We start from the raw sequence: 23,862 nt of genomic DNA, 5'->3' as shown, positions 1-23,862 counted from the left end.
AAATAGAAGAGAAAGGAGAGGAAAAGAGCTCTTGAATGTTCAGTCACTTGGGGAAGAAAAATCCAAGGTAAGTTCATGGTAGTTTGCTTCTATCTTGATGTTCATGAGTTCTTCTTGATTCTACCCTAACTTATGAAGCATATTTTGATTTTTGGTTGTGTTGTGAGCATTCGGTCATGAATTAAAATGAAGGAAATGGTTGTTGATTCATGTCCTTTCGATGAAAAATGGAAGATAGGTGAAGTTGAGCCAAGCAAATGAGCATGCATGTGCCTTAGATACTAAGGGAAAAATCGGCTAACATGTTGTGCTTTAAAATGATGAAATGAAGATTATGCTTTAGTAAAATTATAGATATGTGATTGTAACGCCCCCTTTACTCGAGACCGTCGCCGGAGTCGAGCACGAGGCATTACTAAACTTATTTGAGCACTTAAACAAATTCAAACAATTTATATCACACTTTCCGCATAAGCTGTCCAACTGCGTTACAGATGAAAAAAATCATATCTCAAGTTACAAAACTCAAATCCAAATCCGTAAATTTTCCCAAAATCTAGGCTCATATATCTACGTACTAAATTTTTTCTAGAATTTTGGTTGGGCCAATTAGTACAGTTTATTAGTTGAAGTCTCCCTGTTTCAGGGTTCAGCTGCTCTGACCCTGTTCACTACGAACCAAATTTCTCCATGTACAGAATTCAAATAACCAAGCCGTTTATTTTTCTTAAAAATAGACTCAATAAGGAATCCATACATATATCGTATGACTCCTAATTAATTTTTACAATTTTAATGATTTTTACAAATCAGAACAGGGAGTTCAAAATCACTCTGACCTTGTCTCACGAAATTCAAATATCTCCCGATATGAAAGCCTTTTGCTTACACCGTTTCTTCTATGTGAAACTAGATTCAATAAGATTTAATTTCATATTTTATTCAACCTCTAATTAGATTTTCATGATTTATGGTAAATTTTCAAACTCAAACTACTGCTACTATCCAAAAACTGTTTTAGTACAAAATGTTGTTAACTAGTTTATAACATCTTTACTTCATTTCATTTAAACTCTATACATGCCATATAAATCTTCAAACATAAAACAAAAGCTACCGAATTGATCTGGATAGTGTGCTTTGTTGTGTTGATCCGATCTACCCACTTCACTTCAAGTCAATCTACATAAAAATATTAAACACACACAAGTAAGCTTATTGAAGCTTAGTAAGTTCATAGGTTAAAAGTAATGCTTACCAAACATAATATTTCCAAACAATACCAAAACATTTACTAAAGTTTCCTGCGATTCACAACCATTGTTATAATAATTCACATAGTTGAGCTCAACAGTAACAACTATTCAATCTCTTTCATTTGGATCACTTCTCTTTTATTTCTTATAATCAAATTAGGAAACGGCTTACGAAATTGAGTACGTCGTTGCTCAATGCCACGATTCACAACTCAGTATGGTTTTCCTCATTGAAATACCATACCTACATTTTTCAACTCGGTATGGGAAATGCCATACCTACATTTCTTAACTCAGTATGGATTTGATAATACCATACCTACATTTTCATGACTTAGTATGGATAATACCATACCTACATTTCACAACTCAGTATGGATGATACCATACCTACATTTCACACTTTGCCATGGAACAACCATGGTCTTATCCAATCAATTCATCACACGTCACGATCTGAACGTACTCAATCCTGCTTTTCCTAATTTGCATTTCCACATTTATTCTTTCATTAACAAAATCTACACAATCCCACAACAAATTCGTATATAATAACACATTATAAACTTCAATCATTCACAAATAAACATCTAAATTCAACCATATGAACTTACCCGGCTAATTTGTAGAAGATATTGAAATTTAGGGACTATTCCGCAACTTTTTATTTTCCTCGTTCTTCTTTGGATTCTTGATCTATAATATAAAATATTTTTACTCATTAGCATTTATTTGATTTCTATTTCACTTCACAATTTATGCTGTTCAAATTTCAAAATTGCACTTTTACCCCAAAATTTACAATTTTCACAATTTAGTCCCTGCTCAATTCACCCATCAATTGAACTAATTTTTCTCAATTAACACTTTATTTTATCATTATAAACTATTTCAAAACCTTTTATATTCTGAATTTCAATAGCAACCTTCAATTCACAACTTTTTCACAATTAGGTCCTAAATATCATTTCCTATCAAAATCACTTAATAAAACCACATTAATATGAAATTAGAACTTAAATTTCATAATAATTCATCATAAAATTCCCTTATCCATCCAGGGTAACTTCCAATTTCACCCATAAAATCAAAAACTAATGAATTCTACAAGTGGACCTAATTGTAAAAGTCATAAAAACATAAAAATTATCAAGAAAAAGCAAGAATTAAACTCACATGATGTAAAAATATGAAAAACCAGCTTTCTCCAGACCTTCTATGGCGTTTTGGCTGAGAAAATATGAAGAAATGTCTAGATTTTTCAATTACATCATTATTTAACTATTAACTTTTATCTATTTCCAATTTTGCCCCTTGTTCGCATTGTTTTCTTGCTTATTTCATACCCAAACCGTCCAGCCATTAACCTTTGGGTCTAATTGCTATTTAAATCCATCTTTTTAAATACTTAAGCTATTTACTCACAATTTAACAAATTTTGTGCTATTTTCAATTTAGTCATTTTTAATTAATTAGCCATCCAAACGTTAAAATTTTCTAACGAAACTTTAATACTAACTCAATGACACTCCATAAATATTTATAAAAATATTTATAGCTCAATTTTCAACTTTGAGGTCTCGATACCTCATTTTTGACCCGTTTGACCTAATAAATTCTTTTAATTCACTAATTTCACCATTTCACAAATTCTTCTAAATTCTTACTTGACTCATAAATATTAAATTACTATCTTGTTCAATCTTATTTGTCGAATTTAGTGATCTCAAATCACCATTTCCGACACCACTGAAAATTAGGCCGTTACAGTGATGATTGATTGGTGATATGCATGTTTAAATAACATGCATGAAAGGTATGTGTGAAAGAGTGATTTGGTAATAAATCTGTTTGGGAGAGCAGCAGTAACGTGAATTTGGAAAATCACGATAAATTGTGGGAGATGAGTTAGAAGCTGAATAAATTATGTAATTAAAGCTTAATGAGTCTAGTTTCTTATAAAACAAACCGTGTAAGCAAAAGAATTTCCGATAATGAGATATTTGAAGTGATGTGGGACAGGGTCAGAATGACTTCTAGATCCTCTGTTCTGTCTTTATAAAATCATTATAAATTGTACAAAAATTTTCATAAGATGAAATTATATTCTTAGACTCCTTAATGAGTCTAGTTTCAAATGAAATAAACGGGAACATATTTTGAATTTTGTACAATGAGAAATTTGATTCGTAGTGAGGAGTGGTCAGATTAGTCAAACAGTGAAACAGGGGAAACTTTAAGAAAAATATGGTATTGATTGGCCAAACCAAAAATTCTGAAAATTTTATGGATGAAAGATATATGAGTCTATCTTCAGGGAAAATTAACGACACTTTATTTGGAGTTTTGTAGCTCTAGTTATAAATGATTTAGTGACTGTTGCTCAGGAAGACAACTTGCAGTGAAATTATGATTATATGGTAAACATTGACAAAAATTTGTTAATGAGTTGCTTATTGATTTCTTATAAGCTTACTATGATCAGTAGGTGTGAAAGTCGAATATATATATATATATATATATATATATATATGTATATATTATATTTTGAAAGTGATGCTCGAATAGTCGAATAATGACTAGTTTAAAATCTTTGAATTTAAGCTCAAGAGCATAGAGGGGCAAAATTCGGATAAGGGAAAAGAGAAAGTAATCGAATAGCCGTTGTAATCGTTCGGCAACATTTAAGGTAAGTTCTTAAGTGTTTAAGCTTGATTCCTTTTTATATGCCCAAGAGTTAAATTAATATGGAAAAGGGAATGTAAATTTTATTTAGTTAATGTGCCGAATATGTAATGATTTAAGGCTATAAGCCGATTATGGCTATTATGCTTAAGTTGAATTGGATTTGGAAATTTGATACACTAAATGAGTGTTACAATGAATAAACTGTTCCGTATATGTGCTGGTGGAGATATCACGATTTGTGATTATTAAATACCTAAAGGAAACCATGATGTTTATAAAATTATTATTATTAGTCCTTTGTGGTAGCCGAATATGGCTTGGCACTAAAGTGATTAAATGTGAACTTAGATGAGGTAAACTATTAAAAGTGTGGTGCTATAAGACTATGGGCTAATACGATATGTGGATTCGTTCCGTAAAGTAAATTATTAAGGTATGTGATATGTACTTATGCATGTTAAATCGATTGGAATTGAATCATGAATGTGAATTGCGAAGCATAGGTAAAAATGCCTATGACATATATGTGAGTAAGGGTAAAACCATCGTAAATTATCGATAAGGATGGGCTATGTGCGGAACCATCTTATAATTGCTAATTTGAAAGGTTGTGTGTGAATCAGTGAGTAATATGTATATATTAGATGAATCGTGACCTTTTGGTTCTACTTGAATTAAGTTGTGCGATAAATAATTTATGTATATGACTTATAGTCGAATAGTCACTATGGGTTAAGTTTGAATGGTGAAATGGATATGTGATATTTATGAATGACTTTTGAACCGAAATGTAAACGATGGTGTTCATATGGAGCTTATACCCGAATGTTGCAAATGACTACGGATGTGATATGTTGAATGAGATGTATTAATATATGATTAAATATGCATGATATTTTATGTGTATTCGGGTTAAATCCCGCAGCTTCGTCTTTGGTATTATATCCGGATAAATCCCTGAGCCTAGTCTTTGGTATTATATTCGCCTTCGTGCCTAGCGAGCTTAGTGCGGTGATGTGTATTCGATCCTTCGTGCCTAGCAGGCTTCGTGCCGGTGATGTGTATTCGGGCCTTCGTGCCTAGCAAGCTTCGTGCCAGTGATGTGTATTCGGGTCTTCGTGCCTAGCAGGCGTAATGCTTGTAAAATGATATGTTATGTGAATTCGGTGTTCCTTGTAAGATAAGGGTTTAGCCGAATGTTAAAGATGAAATGATAGTGTATTGTATCATGCTTATATGGCCTAATGGCAAGTATAACATGTTGGTAAAAATGCAATATGCTTTTATAATCGAATGATAAGTTTGAAATGAACGTGAGTGAAATGTTATGCATAAGCTATCAAATGCTAAGTGTGAAAATGAGATGAAAGAAAAGTGTTTGAGATGTATAATTATATACGTTCGAATGATGTTAGTACTTAATTGATATGAATATGTTATATGGAACTTGTTGACTTGATTATTCGGGCCTTTGAGCTTAGCAAACTATAATGCCGGTGAGATACTATTCGGGCCTTCGAGCCTAGCAAGCTATAATGCCGGTGAACTGATATCGGGCCTCGAGCCTAACAGGCAAAATGCCGGTGATTTGAGAAAAGTCCATGACTAAGGTACCTCGTGTTAGGTTGACAAATGAATACATTCAGTACGTTAAGTGGGCTAGGTATGCATTATGTACTCATATGTGAGTTTGATCTGCAATGAATCATAAGCGTGCATTGTGATACATACGTGAATAAATGTTATAACTATATCTATGATCATGATACACCGGGTTAGGGTGTGAAAGTATGTGAAAGTATTCGATTTAATTATGTTATACGAATTCAGATTAAGTGTGATAAGAATGTTGAACGTGCATTATGTGTTTGTGTGTATTCGGCCAGATGGCAATATACCTAGAATATGGCCACTTAAGAAATTGAATAATCGAAGTATAATTGCGTTTATTTGTTTGCATTGCTTAAGACTTACTAAGCTTATGAAAGCTTACTCGTTGTTACATTCCTCTGCTTTTATAGATTGTTGACTTGATTTACCTGCTTCGGGTTGGAGTTCATGGAGATATTATCACTTCGTCGAGCTTATGCTATTAGTGTAAGTAAATCCTACTATTTGAGTCTATGGCATGTATAGGGTTTTAATGTTGAGTATGTGATATTATAATTTAGCCAAAGGTGTTGGCTAGTGATGTTTTGGGCCTCGTAAGCCCATATATGGGACAGATTGCATGTGAAAAGAAAAGTTTTAAATTGATTGAAATTTTTCGACACTGTTTTTGTGTGATTGACTGAGTTTAAGTCGGGCAACACCTCGAACCCTGTTCCGGCGAGAGATACAGGCGAGGGGTGTTACACAGCGTCGATAATATTGATGATTAACCATCACGACAAGCAAAAGCATCCTTGATTTGATAAAGCCACGTTTTAGACCCTAGCCACGTGACAAATGAGATAACTACTACACACCTAGAACAACAATTGAGAAAGAAAGCTCAGAAACATTAGAGCAAGTCATGAGAAGGATGAAGAAATCAATCGAGAATCAAAATCACTTGAAAGTGGGCCAACATTGTAGTGACAAAAGGCATCAAATGAGTTAGATCCCCCGACCCACAATCAATAGGGAAAGGCGCAAAATTAGCAACCAATAAGTTGATGATGACGTGTTATCATGTCGAAAAAAAAAAGAAAACAACTTAAGGTCAAGAGAGAAAATGTTAAAGCTCAACAAAACACTCGAAAGCCAAAGGAAGGCAAACAACGACCAATAAACTAGAGGAGGCCATTGAAACACCCCTCAAGCAAAGGAAAAGGAAAAGAAAAGAAAAGGGATAAAACAATGCAACAACAAAGAGATTATGCCATATGAGAGAAATGATAACGAACTAATCAATCACTAAGACAACAACACTATTAGGAGGGGAACAATACTAAAGTTTGAACTTTGGAAGTCTTTTCTTCTCAAGAGAAAAGGGTTAGTCTCTTCAACTAAATGTCAAATTTGCTTTCTCAATCATACATTTATTAGCTTTCAACTAACTTGTACACATATTTTTCCTAGAGATCTCTTTAAGGATGGGGTAGATATTGATAAACTCATTACCACTCCACAATTGACATGCTTTGTTCTATCATCCATCTCACTTCACTATGAATTTGTAATATTACAAACCACCACCACTTCTACGGAGATTGGATGTATCCATCCCCACTTCAATTTAACTTTTGTTGATTATTTTTAATATTTTCATTTTTTTAAAAGCATATAAATATTTAAACATAATTCTTCAAAATAATATTTAAACATAAAATAGATGAATTTTTTAAAACACATTTTTACACATTATCTTTTTAATAATTATAATATACATAGTAAAAGAGTAATTTCATATAATAGAGCGAGATGAAATAATCAAATACCATAATTATTCATCCAGCGATTTAATTGTTGTGATCCTATATCCCTTACTATTAGAAAATGTGTATTTCTAAATTCAAATCTAGAAGAGTTCTTTTCAATTTAGAAGCTAAAGTTTGCTTCACTTCATGGACAAGGGATCTCTAAGCACGACATGTGTAGGTTTAAGATTAAAAGGTTAATAGAGGAGATTTTACGAAGCCGCCCAGTCCCAATTCTGTCACCGTCAATTTCAAAGCAGAAAAATCAATTTAAAACAAAAAAGTGTAGCGACGCAAAGGAGGATGGCAACAAATATTTTAAATTTTGTGATATTTTACATTTTAAATTAAAATATTAGAGATTTTTTCAATTTTTAAAAATAATTTGTTTTAAATTAAAATATTTAAATCAAGTTCTCAATTTTGTTTTTATAAAATTTTCGATAGTAGTGTACATATATATATATATATATATATATATATATTTAAATATTAGTGTAAAAATATTTTACTTTTAAAAAATGTTTAGAAAAATGAGTGATCTTAAATTATTTAGAAAAATATTGTAGATTTTCTATCTTCAAAAGTGATTCATCATACTAGATAGGTTTACTATGCATGTAACACATTTTATAATTTTTTTATAAAAAAAAGGCTAAATTATTACGTGTTAATTTTTGAATTGTCCAATGTGGTACTTGTACTATTTTTCCTTTTATCACTTTGATAATTTGAATTAACGGTGTTAAGTTTTTACTGTAATTGACATGTGGATCACTGTTATAATGCTACGTGGCTTCGTAGGCCATAAAAAAAATTGAACGTGCTGACCATAGAAGCTTGGTAAAAATGATCCCATTTTTATTTTTAAGGTCAAAATTTTTAAAAAAGAAATTAACTAAATTAACTCCCATTTTGCTGTAGCTATGGTCGACCACACTTCCGGTGACTTACTCTAGTCACTGGCACTAATGGAGTCTTCTTCATTCTCTCTTTTGCTTCTTTGCCTTTTTTGGTTATTTCTCTTTTGTTTGGATCACAATAAACTTTTTCACTCTCAACCACTCATATCCCTTAAACCATCCAATCATTTCTCTTCACTCCCATACCATCTTTATACCAACAACATTGCAACTTTCACTACCCACCACTATTACATTAACCATCCATCCTGTAACACCCCAATACTCAACTCAATCGTCTGATCTAAGTTACAAGGTGTCACATTTTTTGCCGGAGAAACTACTAACAATTCAAATTCATTTCCAAACCCTTTAAACATTCAAATGTACTAATACAAGTGTATAAAATTGATACATAACCATTTCCAAGTCTAATACAAGCTTATGAAAGCTCTTTTACTAAATTGAGGTCAAAATAAGACTAAATTGTAAAAAAGTTAAGTTTTTGGGTTGATGTCGTGACGTTGGGGGTTCCTCGTCACAACGCAACTCGATGTCTTGTCTCATCCTAACGTCGAGAGTCCGTCGTCGCAACGTGACTATTTGTTTTGAAGCTTGTCATGACCTTGAGTAACGACGTCGTCACCTAAAATTTTGCTTTGTTTCTTGTTACGATGTCAGAGGTTTCACGTCATGACGTAACTTATTGTTTTCAAAAGAATGAACCTAGTACAAGTTTGAATGACCTAAAAACAAGTTTTAGTACATTCCATACTACCATATCAACTATCTATCAAAGCATAAAATGCATTTTGTACAAAATATGGCATTTCCAAGTACCAACAACTACTAACTCCAATATCAACTACTCAATTTGCCACCTACTATACATGCTTCCAAAAACCAACCAAAACATATTCACAGCCTTAAGCTTCAAAGATAACTAAATGAACATATCCAAAACACCATTTCAATGCATTTGCATAAGATTCCTAAGTACATGCCATAAGACCAAAATGTAGAACAATGTAAAAACTTTATTGTGTCATAAATAATGGTTTGGATGCTGGCTTTAAGTTCCGGGGCTTCAAGAAATACTTGAACCTGCACACAGAGAAAACAAACTGTACACTGAGCAATAGGCTCAGTAGTACATTTATAATTCAAGTATATAATATAAGCATTAATAAATCAATCTTAAAGCAAATATGTATAACTATATGTACATATAAACCATATGCTTATAAGAGATACCAAGCTTTGCATCCTCAATCTAAACATGTTAAGTACATAAAACAAACACTAATTCATCCCAAATTAATTCAACCTATATAGACATTTCATTTTACTTATAATTACAATATTTCAAACATGCCAATGTCAAAAATTCAATTAATTCCTATTTTCGATATATCGTTTATAATATCACATAATTCACTCATTTCTGAAGTCTACCAACTCATTTGGATTCGTTTCGACCCCCAGGGCTCGATTTTATTTGATTCGTATACTCAATTGTGTGATTTCAACATGTCTTTCACATTTAAGTACAAATCATTCAAATAAAATTATTTATTCAAATTCATATCATTCACCAAGTTACAATATTAACCCCTATTGACCTAACTCGGATGAATGCTCGGATCGTCCAACCAGCACACTAAACTGGCACCAAATTATATCTTAGCGTATAAAACGCATACCTGACGCACGAAATATATCCTGGCACATAAGTGCGTATCTAACACATGAAGTGCATCCTGACGCATAAACACATAATCCCATACCCCGTAACACCCCTAACCAGTATCCGTCGCTGGAATAGGGTTACAGAGTATTACCAGAGTTTACAGAATAATTACAAATAATTCATTTTAATTACTATACAATTTCCGTAAATGGTCTTATTGTCCCTTGAATAGACCCTCGAGGCCTAATATAAACATTGGAATCGAGTCGGGACTATATTGGCATCTCAGAGAATTTTTTGCGATATTTCAGTTTTTTCCTAAAAATAGGGCTCACACACCCATGTGGCTAAGAGACATGCCCGTGTGACCATAGGACATGCCCATGCTGCAGACCATGTCTGACCCCGTGTAACTCTCTGACTTGTGCCACACTGCCAGCCACATGCCTGTATGAGTAGGTTGTGTGACCAATTTAAATTTCAAAAATTAGGTGCAGGGTTCACAAGGCCAAGACATACGCCTGTGTTCTAGGCCGTCTAGCACACACTGTAACGACCCGAATTTTATCGTTACCGAAAAAGTGTATTTTCGGGTCTCCGTTTCTGAAAAATGGATTCGTAAATATTTATTAAAAATATTTACGAAGTCAATTGAGTGGTTAATTAGAGTTTAATTAAGTAAATTTAGTTTAATTAAGAGTAATTAGGAAAAATGACTAAATTGAATAAAGGATGAAAGTTGAATTGTAAATTAAAAGAAAATGAAGTGGACCAAAATGGCAATTATGCCATTTGTCCTAAGTGAGTGACATAAACATAAAAATCGAGATTTTTATGTGTTAAAATATATATTAAATTATTATTATATTATGGTATATTATATATTATATTATATAAATAAGTAAAGAAACAGAATGAAACAGAATGAAAGCAAACGAAACAGAGAAGAAACATGGGAGAAAGAAAGAAAGAAAAGAAAAGGAAAATTTGGGTTTCAAGGCTCAAAGTTTAATTTGGTAAGTCAATTAAGTCATTTCTTCTTAAATTTTGATGTTTTAGAAGCTTTGGAACAAGACTTTGATGAAATTAAGTTGATATTTTGAGAGTTTATGGATTTTCAAGTATAGTTCATGTTGAATAAAATAGTGAATTAAGGGTTTAATTGAGTAAATTTCAAGCTAGAATTGATAATAGGATCAAATTGTAAAGTAAGTTATAAGTTTTATGTTGTAGGGACTAAATTGATGAAATTTTGAAATTAGGAAAGTATGCTGGAAATTTAATATTTAAATGAGAGTATGGATGAAATTTGAATAGAAATAAAGTATGAATTAAGATAGAAAAGTAAGTGAATTTAGTTAGAATTAAATTGAAATTAAAGTAAATCAACATTTTGTACTAAGACTATTTTGGACAGCAGCAGTAGTCTAAGTTTGAAAAATTACCAAAAATTTTAGAAATTGAATTAGATGATGAATAAAATATGAAATTAAATATTATTGAGTCTAGTTTCTTAAAGAAGAAACGATATAAGCAATTGAATTGTAAATTATGAGATATAATGAATTTTGTGAGACAAGGTCAGAATGAATTCGGGTTCCCCTGTTCTGACTTTGGAAAATCACCAAAAATTGAATAAAAATAATTAGAGGCTTAAAGTTATATGTTTAGAATCCCTAATGAGTCTATTTTCATTAGAAATCAACGAGAATGTTATCTGAGTTCTGTACTGTGAGATAATTAATTTTTAGTGAGGAAGGGATGAAACTATCAGACAGCAGAATAGAGGTGAATTTAAAGAATAAACTGTACTTAATGGCTAAACCAAAAATTCTGAAAATTTTATTGTAAGAAGATTTGTGAGTCTAGTTTCAGGAAAAATTAGCGGATCTTAATTTAGAATTCTATAAGTCAAGATATGAATTAGTAATGTATTAATGATTATGAATTGTATTAATTTCGTAGTCAATGTGGTACCAGAAATCTCGGCTAAGAAAGGACAAGACAAAGTCAACGGGAGTTAGCTCGAAAATTACGGTTTGTATTTCTATAATCCGAACCTAATACTTAATTGTTGAATTTATTTCTTAATATGTATATTAAGTGTTTTGAAGTAAGAATTATTGTGTTTTGCAAATGAAATGGATTGATATTGTATGTGATGAATTTATTGAATTTATATTGATTGAATTGACGATATATATATATAGATATATATATTAAATATTGAATATATATTGATTATTTGAATTGAATTGAAATATAAATTGTTTGAAAATTTTAAATATGAGATTTGTGATATTTGGATATTTGTTATTGAAAAGTGAATTGAATTGTATTGAATTATGAATTTATGTGATTAATTAAAATGTGTATTGATTGAAAAAATTGAAAAGTGAATTGAATACCCTATTAATGTGATGATCGGCTGAGTCGGATATAGTTGGCATGCCATAGGGTTGGAAGTGTTCAGGATTCTTCGACCTCGAGTCGATGAGACACTGGGTGTCACTATATTTCTTCGGATAGATTCGATGAGGTATTGGGTACCAACTTTACTTGCTTGGCCAATAAGACACTTTGGGTGTCAAATATTGCTTGAACTATCGATGAGGCTTTGGGTGCCATATTGGTGTGTTTGGTTGGATCCGTGTATCCGCCAAGGTCCGAGTCTTGTTAATAGGGTAAATAAGTGAAAAGATAAGTCGAGTGAATTTGATTAATTGAGCTATTGGAATGAAATGAGAAATTGAATTGAGAATTGAAATTGAGATATGAGATTGAAAACATGAACCAAAAGGTTCATGAAATGAGTGAAGTTCAAATGGATGATGATTGATATTAGAATGAATTAAAATGGTATATTGTTAAGAAGTAAAATGTGAAAACAAGTGAATTGTGAATATATTGTATAGAATTTATACGGTAAGTAAATGAAAAGAATTGAACAAATATGTTATTGTGTTTGTTATATGACTTGTATAGAATTTATATGGTAAGTAATTGAAATTTTATCTATAAAACAAATAAATGAATACTTATAATTGTTATTGTGATTTTAAGTTTAATTGTTATATTATTAAGTGTTCGGATTATGGAAATACCCTTGAGTATACCATACTCATGCACGGTTTGTTTGTTTCGCTTGAGAGTTTAGTAAAGATAGAACGTTGAATCGGCATCCCGTTCGATCCGAATTCATTAAGGTAAAGTGTGTTAATTATTGGTAACGACATGTACCTAGGATGTTTTATGAGAGTCATTTAGGTTGTAGATGTACTCATGAAATGAGTAAATTATGGTTGGCAACGGTATGTAGTATGAATTTTGAAATTTACTAAAAATTAGTAGTGATTCTAAATTAGTCCCGAATTGAATTTATTGTTCATATTGGACCGCGAGGGCCCATTAAAGGACAACATCTTAAAATTAGGATGTGTGTAAATATTTATTTTAATTAATGACCGAAATTGGATCTTGTTGGTAATGTCTCGTAACCTGTTAGATGACGGTATAGGGTTAGGGGCGTTACATTTAGTGGTATCGAGCTATTCGAGGTTTAGCCGATTCTCGGGCAAATCGAACTCGAATTGAGTCTAGTGGTACATGCCATAATTGAGTCGAAATTGAGTCGGGATCGGATCTTGATATATTTGTTTGGTCTTGTTTTATAGTGAAAATGTTAGACAAAAATATCGATGGTATTGATTATGAAATGTGTCTTTGAGACGAATAGTCTCGTGAATTAGATGAAAACCGAATCAACAACACCGGGTATAAACTCAATGGGTAATTAATTCTTGAATGATGGTGATGAAATAATAGAAAAAAAAGGATATATAATTATTTAGAATTATAAGCGATGTTTTTCAATGAATAGAAGAAATTGTATTTGTTATGATATCTACCCTCCTGTTTCTCAATCGGTTCGAAGTGCTTCAAGGTATAGAGCTTGTCCGAACGGGTAATTTATCGCTATTAATGATCTGGACATGTATATATATGGTGTGGATGAATTGAGAATTACAGTTGAGAATGATCTTGAAAGAAGCTGAAAACTGGTTAGAGAATATTATCGGGATTGTAAATGAATTGTTACGATCACCGATTAAAGGTTAGAAGGGTATGATATTTCGTTAAAAGATTCACTTACGATGGTAGAAAACATTGATTATGTTGTGATTAAGAAAGGGTTATTTGAAAGTTTTTGAGATGAGTTCGAAAGAAATATATATATATCGATCGAGATTTCTTGATCGAAACGTCTGAAATTCTTGAAGCTTAAACAGGATCATATAAGCGCAAGCTGTGTATGAAGGAATTTGTTTGATTAAATAAATATATCGAGGATATATTCGATAGAAACGTATGATACAAATGGTTTGAAGATGGTTTAAATGAAGATGTAAGTGAAGACTATAGAATAAGGAATGGAATATGTGTTAGACATGATTCTCCGATTATTATCTTAGTGATTGCTTGAAGAAAATTGGAAAAAAAACATTATTCGAGTTCAAGACCGAGTAATGTAGTTAATGAGAGGTAGGTTACCTGTAATCTCAAAAATACGAGTGAAAGCCAAGTGTGACAAATGACTTCTTTGTAAAATCGGAGAATGAACATCGGCCGAGGTATATGTTAATTATATATGAGAAGATTTATCTCTACCGGATGTCATTACGGTACTTTCTTCTTTATCAACACTAATATGATTATTTTAAATTAATATTGGTTTGACTATTCCTATGATTACATAAGTTCAAGATCTATTAAAGATTTGCTGTTGGGTTTGCCGAAATTTTTGGGTTGAAGCATTAAATTTTTGATTAGTATTTATGGGTGATAAGATCTGCGAGAACTGTTTGATAATGATACTCTTTTTTTCGAACGATTTGATGTTCTTACTGTTTGATATAATCTCAATAATGGAATGGTTAATTCGCATGATATGGTGGTAAATTATAAGCGAAGTATAATATGTTGCAAGATCAAGATGATGAAATGTTTTGTTGAATCGAGAAGATTGAGCTAATTGTCTATTGTGATATTGAACATGCCAACATAGATATATCTTAGGAAAGGGGTCATGGTATTTACCTTGTTTATGTATTGAATATTAAAATATTTAAGTTAAGGTTTAAATCGGTGGCAATAGTGCAAGAGAATTCTAATGTGTTTCAGAAGAGTTACCCGAACTACTGTTGATTGAAGAAGTTGAATGTGCTATAGATTTTGTAACTGAAATGATAGTGAAAAAATATATTTAAAATCAGAGGTTTTCTAAAATTAGTCAGTTATTATAGTAAGATGTGGAATTGGAATGATCGATGAGCGTTAGCAAGATTCTGATTAGTTGAAAGCTCAGTTAACTGAAGCACTAGTTCTGGTTCAGTCTGAAATCCAATAAAGAAACTTGTGGTTTACAGGGATAGCAGTGTTTTGATGTAAAAAAGAAAAAAAGAAAAAAAAGAAAGTGAAGTAATGGTTTATGTTACGAAATGTTAGAATCACATGGGAAGAATTATTTGATACCTGATTCGGAAGTGGTAGTTATTGTTCTTGCATTAAAAGATCAAGATATGATAATTAATTATCATCCGAAAAGACAATGAATGTATGTATATTCAAGTTGAAAGCTTTGTTTTGTGTTATGAGCTATGAACATCTGACTGTTATCATTTGAAGATGGTTCAATTTTGGTAGAGATAAAAAAAAAAAATTAAACCGACTTCTTTACAGCAGATCTGCGAAGCTCAGAAATGTGGCAATGAGTTATCGATTAAATGGATATAGTATCTGATTTACGATTAAACATTTGATTGGATATGATGGTTGTTTGCTATTTAGAAATAAAAGTGAACAGAGAGATTCGAACTTATACGGAGAATTTGTATGAAATTATAGTAGTACTATGTCTATGCATTTTGGAAGAATAAGATGTACAAGTGATTTGAGGAAGATGTGTTGAAGATCGGAAAGAAAAGTAGTACTTTGAAATTGTATATAAATGTTTATATCGATCATGATATCTTGAACTATTACACTAGAAAGGATATCGAATGGAAGTGGGATATAATTTCTATGGGTTTGAATTGGAATTATCTCGATCTTTGAAAAAGAAAGAGGGTATTTGAGTAATCGTCGAAGGTATGGTGAAGCTTGTATATTCTATTCTAGTATGAATAAGTTTCTTACTCAATAATTGTTTGAAATCTAGGTTTCTGAGATTATCAGATTACATGGTATGGTGGTTTCTATTATTTCTGATTGAGATACGTGGTTTATACTCTGATTATAGAACAAGTACAAGAAGTTCTGGGTGCGTAATAATAGTTTTCAACACTGTATGAAGTTCTGAACAATGATTGATGTAAAACTGCATGGGATTTGATTAAATACAGTGAGAAAAAGAATATACAGAGTTGTTTAATTCGTGAAATTGAAGAAAAGTGAACGTAATTTTGACAGATAAGAATCATATGTGGACTTGAAACGTTGGGATATTGAGTATTTAATTAGTGATATGATATTTCTTAAAGATCCACCTTGGAAGAAAATTTTAAAGATCAGGTTGAAAAAGAAATTGAGTTCTTGTTCTGTTGGGCTATGTGAAGTTGTAGAAAAGTCAAATTGGTAAAATATTGCTTGGTTTTGCTTCTAAAGTTACAGAAAGTTTATGATAATTTTTCATGATTTGAAGCTCAGAAGATTATAGAGATCAAATCTCTTGCATGTTATACCGACAAAGGATATTGAGATTTGATGTAATCTATAGTATGAAAAAGAGCCGGTTGAGATACTAGCCCGAGCGGTAATGTCATAATATTGAAGAAGCAATATGGGAACCGAGAGGAACAGCGAGATCTTTGTACTTATACCCCCACCTCTCTCAGGTAAATTTCGAGGACGAAATTATAAAAGGGGAGAATTGTAACGACCGAATTTTATCGTTCTTAGAAAAAGTGTATTTTCGGTCTCCGTTTCGAAAAATGGATTCGTAAATATTTATTAAAAATATTTACGAAGTCAATTGAGTGGTTAATTAGAGTTTAATTAAGTAAATTTAGTTTAATTAAGAGTAATTAGGAAAAATGACTAAATTGAATAAAGGATGAAAGTTGAATTGTAGATTAAAAGAAAATGAAGAGGACCAAAATGGCAATTATGCCATTTGTCCTAAGTGAGTGACATAAACATAAAAATCGAGATTTTTATGTGTTAAAATATATATTAAATTATTATTATATTATGGTATATTATATATTATATTATATAAATAAGTAAAGAAACAGAATGAAACAGAATGAAAGCAAACGAAACAGAGAAGAAACATGGGAGAAAGAAAGAAAGAAAAAGAAAAAGGAAAATTTGGGTTTCAAGGCTCAAAGTTTAATTTGGTAAGTCAATTAAGTCATTTATTCTTAAATTTTGATGTTTTAGAAGCTTTGGAACAAGACTTTGATGAAATTAAGTTGATATTTTGAGAGTTTATGGATTTTCAAGTATAGTTCATGTTGAATAAAATAGTGAATTAAGGGTTTAATTCAGTAAATTTCAAGCTAGAATTGATAATAGGATCAAATTGTAAGTAAGTTATAAGTTTTATGTTGTAGGGACTAAATTGATGAAATTTTGAAATTAGGAAAGTATGCTGGAAATTTAATATTTAAATGAGAGTATGGATGAAATTTGAATAAAAATAAAGTATGAATTAAGATAGAAAAGTAAGTGAATTTAGTTAGAATTAAATTGAAATTAAAGTAAATCAACATTTTGTACTAAGACTATTTTGGACAGCAGCAGTAGTCTAAGTTTGAAAAATCACCAAAATTTTAGAAATTGAATTAGAGGATGAATAAAATATGAAATTAAATATTATTGAGTCTAGTTTCTTAAAGAAGAAACGATATAAGCAATTGAATTGTAAATTATGAGATATAATGAATTTTGTGAGATAAGGTCAGAATGAATTCGGGTTCCCCTGTTCTGACTTTGGAAAATCACCAAAAATTGAATAAAAATAATTAGAGGCTTAATTTTATATTTTTAGAATCCTTAATGAGTCTATTTTCATTAGAAATCAACGAGAATGTTATCCGAGTTCTGTACTGTGAGATAATTAATTTTTAGTGAGGAAGGGACGAAACTATCAGACAGCAGAATAGAGGTGAATTTAAAGAATAAACTGTACTTAATGGCTAAACCAAAAATTCTGAAAATTTTATTGTAAGAAGATTTGTGAGTCTAGTTTCAGGAAAAATTAGCGGATCTTAATTTAGAATTCTATAAGTCAAGATATGAATTAGTAATGTATTAATGATTATGAATTGTATTAATTTCGTAGTCAATGTGGTACCGAAATCTCGCTAAGAAAGGACAAGACAAAGTCAACGGAGTTAGCTCGAAAATTACGGTTTGTATTTCTATAATCCGAACCTAATACTTAATTGTTGAATTTATTTCTTAATATGTATATTAAGTGTTTTGAAGTAAAATTATTGTGTTTTGCAAATGAAATGGATTGATATAGTATGTGATGAATTTATTGAATTTATATTGATTGAATTGGCGTATATATATATAGATATATATATTGAATATTGAATATATATTGATTATTTGAATTGAATTGAAATATAAATTGTTTGAAAATTTTAAATATGAGATTTGTGATATTTGGATATTTGTTATTGAAAAGTGAATTGAATTGTATTGAATTATGAATTTATGTGATTAATTAAAATGTGTATTGATTGAAAAAATTGAAAAGTGAATTGAATACCCTATTAACAGTATCGGGCTGAGTCGGATATAGTTGGCATGCCATAGGATTGGAAGTGTTCAGGGATTCTTCGACCTCGAGTCGATGAGACACTGGGTGTCACTATATTTCTTCGGATAGATTCGATGAGGTACTGGGTACCAACTTTACTTGACTAGGCCGATGAGACACTTGGGTGTCAAATATTGCTTGAACTATCCGATGAGGCTTTGGGTGCCATATTGGTGTGTTTGGTTGGATCCGTATCCGCCAAGGTCCGAGTCTTGTTAATAGGGGTAAATAAGTGAAAAGATAAGTCGAGTGAATTTGATTAATTGAGCTATTGGAATGAAATGAGAAATTGAATTGAGAATTGAAATTGAGATATGAGATTGAAAACATGAACCAAAAGGTTCATGAAATGAGTGAAGTTCAAATGGATGATGATTGATGTTAGAATGAATTAAAATGGTATATTGTTAAGAAGTAAAGTGTGAAAACAAGTGAATTGTGAATATATTGTATAGAATTTATACGGTAAGTAAATGAAAAGAATTGAACAAATATGTTATTGTGTTTGTTATATGACTTGTATAGAATTTATATGGTAAGTAATTGAAATTTTATCTATAAAACAAATAAATGAATACTTATAATTGTTATTGTGATTTTAAGTTTAATTGTTGTATACCATACTCATTGACGGTTTGTTTCGTGCATGCAGTTTAGTAAAGATAGAACGTTGAATCAACATCCCGATTCGATCCCGAATTCATTAAGGTAAAGTGTGTTAATTATTGGTAACGGCATGTACCTAGGATGTTTTATGAGAGTCATTTAGGTTGTAGATGTACTCATGAAATGAGTAAATTATGGTTGGCAAGCGGTATGTAGTATGAATTTTGAAATTTACTAAAATTCGTAGTGATTCTAAATTAGTCCCGAATTGAATTTATTGTTTATATTGGACCATGAGGGCCCATTAAAGGACGACATCTTAAAATTAGGATGTGTGTAAATATTTATTTTAATTAATGACCGAAATTGGACTGTACTGACTGGTAATGTCTCGTAACCCTGTTCCGATGACGGTATAGGGTTAGGGGGCGTTACACACACGACTGAGACACACGCTCGTGTCTCTGCCCATGTGCTCAATTCTGACCATTCTGTTTCTCATTTTTAAAATGCAGCGGACACGCAACTAAACCATACGCCCATGTGCCAGGTCGTCTGTCACACACGGTCAAGACACATGCCTGTGTGTCTATCCGTATGGATGAAATAAAGTCATTTCCTAGCTTTATATCTCACCCAAATTTGCCAATAACCTACACCAACACTTACAAATATATACCAACCAATCCAAGCATTATAACCAAATTAATTTTGACATCTAACATGGTATATCATTACATGCATACATATTTATAATTTTATCTTTAATAAGTATATTCTTTTAGCATAACTCAATCAATCCGTAACATATATACTCATGATATTGCCATAGAATGACTTTAATAGATATACCAAAACCTAACCATCACTAGCCATTCCAATGGCTAGGTTACAAACAACATTTATAAGCCAACAATGGCTAAGTTACCTATACATGCCATTATACCAAAATGACTTTACTCTTTATACCAAAACAAGTTAGAGGATAGTGTGATGATTGTTCAACCAATCTCCAACCTTCGCGAGCTTCCGAGCACTATAAAACAGAGAAAATAAAACCTAGTAAGCATTATATGCTTGTAAGTTCGTATAACATGAATTAAACTTATAATCCCATTTATTAAATTAAGCATACAATAATATGTTTTTCCATCAACTTGGCAATTTGGGTAAGACATACACTCAATCATATAAGTTAGTTACATAAGTCTCATGTATATCAAATAAGTATAGATGAGCTCATCATAAAACAATCCATTAGATTACTCAGAATTATTCAAAATATAATTTTACTTATCTCATCGCTTTCTCTTGTCAGGAGTTTTATCCGTTGAATTACTCAAATATCGATGAATACTTAAATAGTACACTCAAGGTGTATCTATAAATTGTCAATTCTTATTCAGAGAGCATACTTCCAAGCCATATGTCAAGATGCTCAAACGAGCCATGTAATCATGTAACAGGACACTTATCCAAACTAATTAGGAAACTCATAAGAGTTTTTACTCAGGAAGCTCATAGAGCCTTTCAGATATCTCCGAAGAGATAATATCAGAGAGCTTCAGATAAGGTAACAGAGAGTTCAAGCGAGCTTAACAGGACGCTCATGAAGAGTTACATTTGTGTCCGCATTATATGCAGGATCACAATCGATCGTATGTCAGGTCACTCACAAAGAGTAGCGGTAGTGCGCAACACATGCTAAATCACTACCGATCAGGATGCTCGCATGAACTATATAACAGAATGCTTGAGAGGCTATATTGGGATTACTCGTCCAAGCTAAATCCCTTTTGCAACATATGCAGAATCATATTCATATACGGGAAATCACATGTATCCATCGATTTTCATTATTCAAACGGAACTTAACATTTTAATAATCTTTTCTATCATGTGATCATTCATGTAATGGCGTAAATTCAATGTTATCAGAACAGTGGTTTCGTAACAACAAATTCGATTTAAAGAGAAATTTGTTTCAATATTTTTGCTTGAAAATTTATATGATAGGAAAATCGTATGAAAATATTGATAGGAAAATTTTATCACTTTAGTGATTAGTTAGAAAAAGAAATTATTGAAGAAATTGGGTAAAATAAGGTATCGGGACCTCTATCTCGTAAAACCGAGTCAAAAATAATTTTATAAATATTTATGAAATGTTATTAATGTGGTATTAAAATTTCATTAGGAAATTTTAATGTTTTGGGTAGTCAATTAAATGAAAAGGACTGAATTGTAATAGGTGTAAAAGTTGCTAGAGTGATTAAATAGCTTATTAGTCTAATGAGAAAGGATATAAAAGGCAATTAGACCCAAAAGTTATTTGGGCTGGACGGCAAGGGTATGAAATCGAAGAAAAATTGATAAATTAAGGGTAAAATTGGAATATTGCAAAATTAACTAAATAAAACTAGGACTAAATAGGAAATATCTAGATTTCTCTTCATTTCTCTTCAATTCCAGCAGCTAAAAACGCCATAGGAGGGTTCTCTAAGCTGGTATTTCATAATTTTGCACCAAATCCGGAAGATTCAAATCTGAAGCTAGATCGAGGAAAGGAAAAAGTTCGGGATTAATAGATTTTCTTGTTTACAAACAAGTATCAAGGTAAGTTCATGTAACTTGAATTATATTCTTAAATGCTTGAAATGCATGTTTTTATATGAATATGATTTGAATGTTCATTATATGGAAATTTATGAAACATTGATATATTTGATAAAATGGGAAGAAATCTGTTTGAATGAAAGAAAAATTCGATGGATCTCGAAAAGGAATTGACGGTAAAAGGATCTAGCAGGACGGGTGATCCTATCTGATATAGCCCTCCGAAGAATATATGTAAAATGGATTTAACCCGGACGGGTAATCCGAATTAGGGTTTGAATTTAGCTTTGATGGTAATTGAGATCCAAACACATTAGAGTAATTGTCGTTGCGAGGATTTAGCCCGGATGGTAATCCCGACAATACTCTATGAGTTTATATTGCGAGGATTTAGCTTTGGATTGGTAATCCCATTGCAAGGTTGAGGTTCATGAGTGTGCTCTCGAAATGGAAATGTGCGTACATGAATATGAATTGACGGACCCGGAATTGTACACTAAAAGTGTACCTCTGAAAATCCATCGAAATTTTGATAAATTTAACGGGATAAATATGGAAAAATAACAAGGAAATGGAAATCATGGTATTGACGAGCTCATCAATCATAGTATATATTATAGGTACATGGAAATTATTGTACTAACTTGAATGTTGAGTTTGTGCATATTAGGGTAATAATGCATTGAATGGATATATGAATGTTTATTATATTGTATTGAAAATATTAGGTAAGTATAATTCTTGTTACATGAGCTTACTAAGCACAAAGTGCTTACCCGCTTCCTTTTTCCTGTTTTGTAGTGTTAAGAGCTCGGAGGTCGGATTTGGTGGGAGACACATCACCTTCGTCAACCTCGGGATTTCGGTATATAAAGAAACTTTATTTTGGAAATCAATGGCATGTATAAGCTAACAAAGTAAATGTTAACGTGAAATGAATGTAAAGTTAGCCATTAGTATGGTTAACAAACCTGGTTATAGATATGTGATGACGTTATCTTATATAAATGCATGAATCTATCATGGAAATATGTTGAATTGAAAAAAAAATTTAATTCGTAAACTCCGGTAATGCCTCGTACCCTATTTCGGCAATGAATACGGGTAGGGGTATTACATTTATTAGTATCAGAGCTACGGTTTAGCTGGTTCTAGGACCGATGTAGCAAATACGGGATTAGCTATACATGCCATTTAAATTATTATTGATAGTGTGATATCTCCTGACCATTTAAAATGTGTTTTCTTATAGTAATGTCATCCAACCGAGCTCAATATGAGGAAGTGGGAGTCATGCTCAAAACAAAGACAAAAGAAGAAACTAGCGAGAGAAGGCACGAGACGGAAGGTCGAGGGAGGAGGCAAAACGACCTTCTTTCAAATAATGAATGAATGGTTTAATCAATACTTAAGAACTAACCCGTAGTGCAGCAAGTTCAAGCTCCCCTCCTACTTCTTCACGGTTCCGAGATCCCACAAGGTATAGTCTTGAATCATCGGAAAGGAAAGCTCCAGTAGATAAAATTGAAAATATGGGGTAGAAGAATTTGAGCGATTGATGATGATTCGAACGAATTTGAATTCGGTTAGAAAATACTACTCGGGTTCGGAAGAATTATCTTGTACACCGAAGAATGTCGAAATGTGCCGTCTCACCGCTAAAAGATACAACTTACCATTGGTGGAATACTAAAGCTTCAGGTTGTTAGAAAGAAGAAATTACATGGGAATTCTTTCGAATCGAGTTCGAAAAAAATATATCGACCAAAGGTTCCTTGACCGAAAAGAAAAGAATTTCTTGAGCTAAAAGCAGGCAATAGATCGATTATCGAATATGAAAAAGAATTTGTTCGATTGAGTAAATATGCTC

At 31.7% G+C, this 23,862-nt stretch overlaps 1 long non-coding RNA gene across 1 annotated transcript; it reads left to right on the top strand.

Annotated features, from left to right (window-relative positions):
* Nucleotides 1-10,863: 10,863 nt before the first annotated feature.
* LOC128285319 (uncharacterized) lies at nucleotides 10,864-12,079 on the top strand. The gene is made up of 2 exons (XR_008275817.1): nucleotides 10,864-10,953; nucleotides 11,903-12,079. It is a non-coding gene; the product is annotated as an uncharacterized LOC128285319 (long non-coding RNA).
* The last annotated feature ends 11,783 nt before the right edge of the window (nucleotides 12,080-23,862 follow it).

Source organism: Gossypium arboreum, chromosome 12 (assembly GCF_025698485.1).
Source record: "Gossypium arboreum isolate Shixiya-1 chromosome 12, ASM2569848v2, whole genome shotgun sequence".
In the NCBI taxonomy this organism is placed as follows: Eukaryota; Viridiplantae; Streptophyta; class Magnoliopsida; order Malvales; family Malvaceae; genus Gossypium; species Gossypium arboreum.
This window is presented reverse-complemented; position numbering and strand designations above follow the sequence as displayed.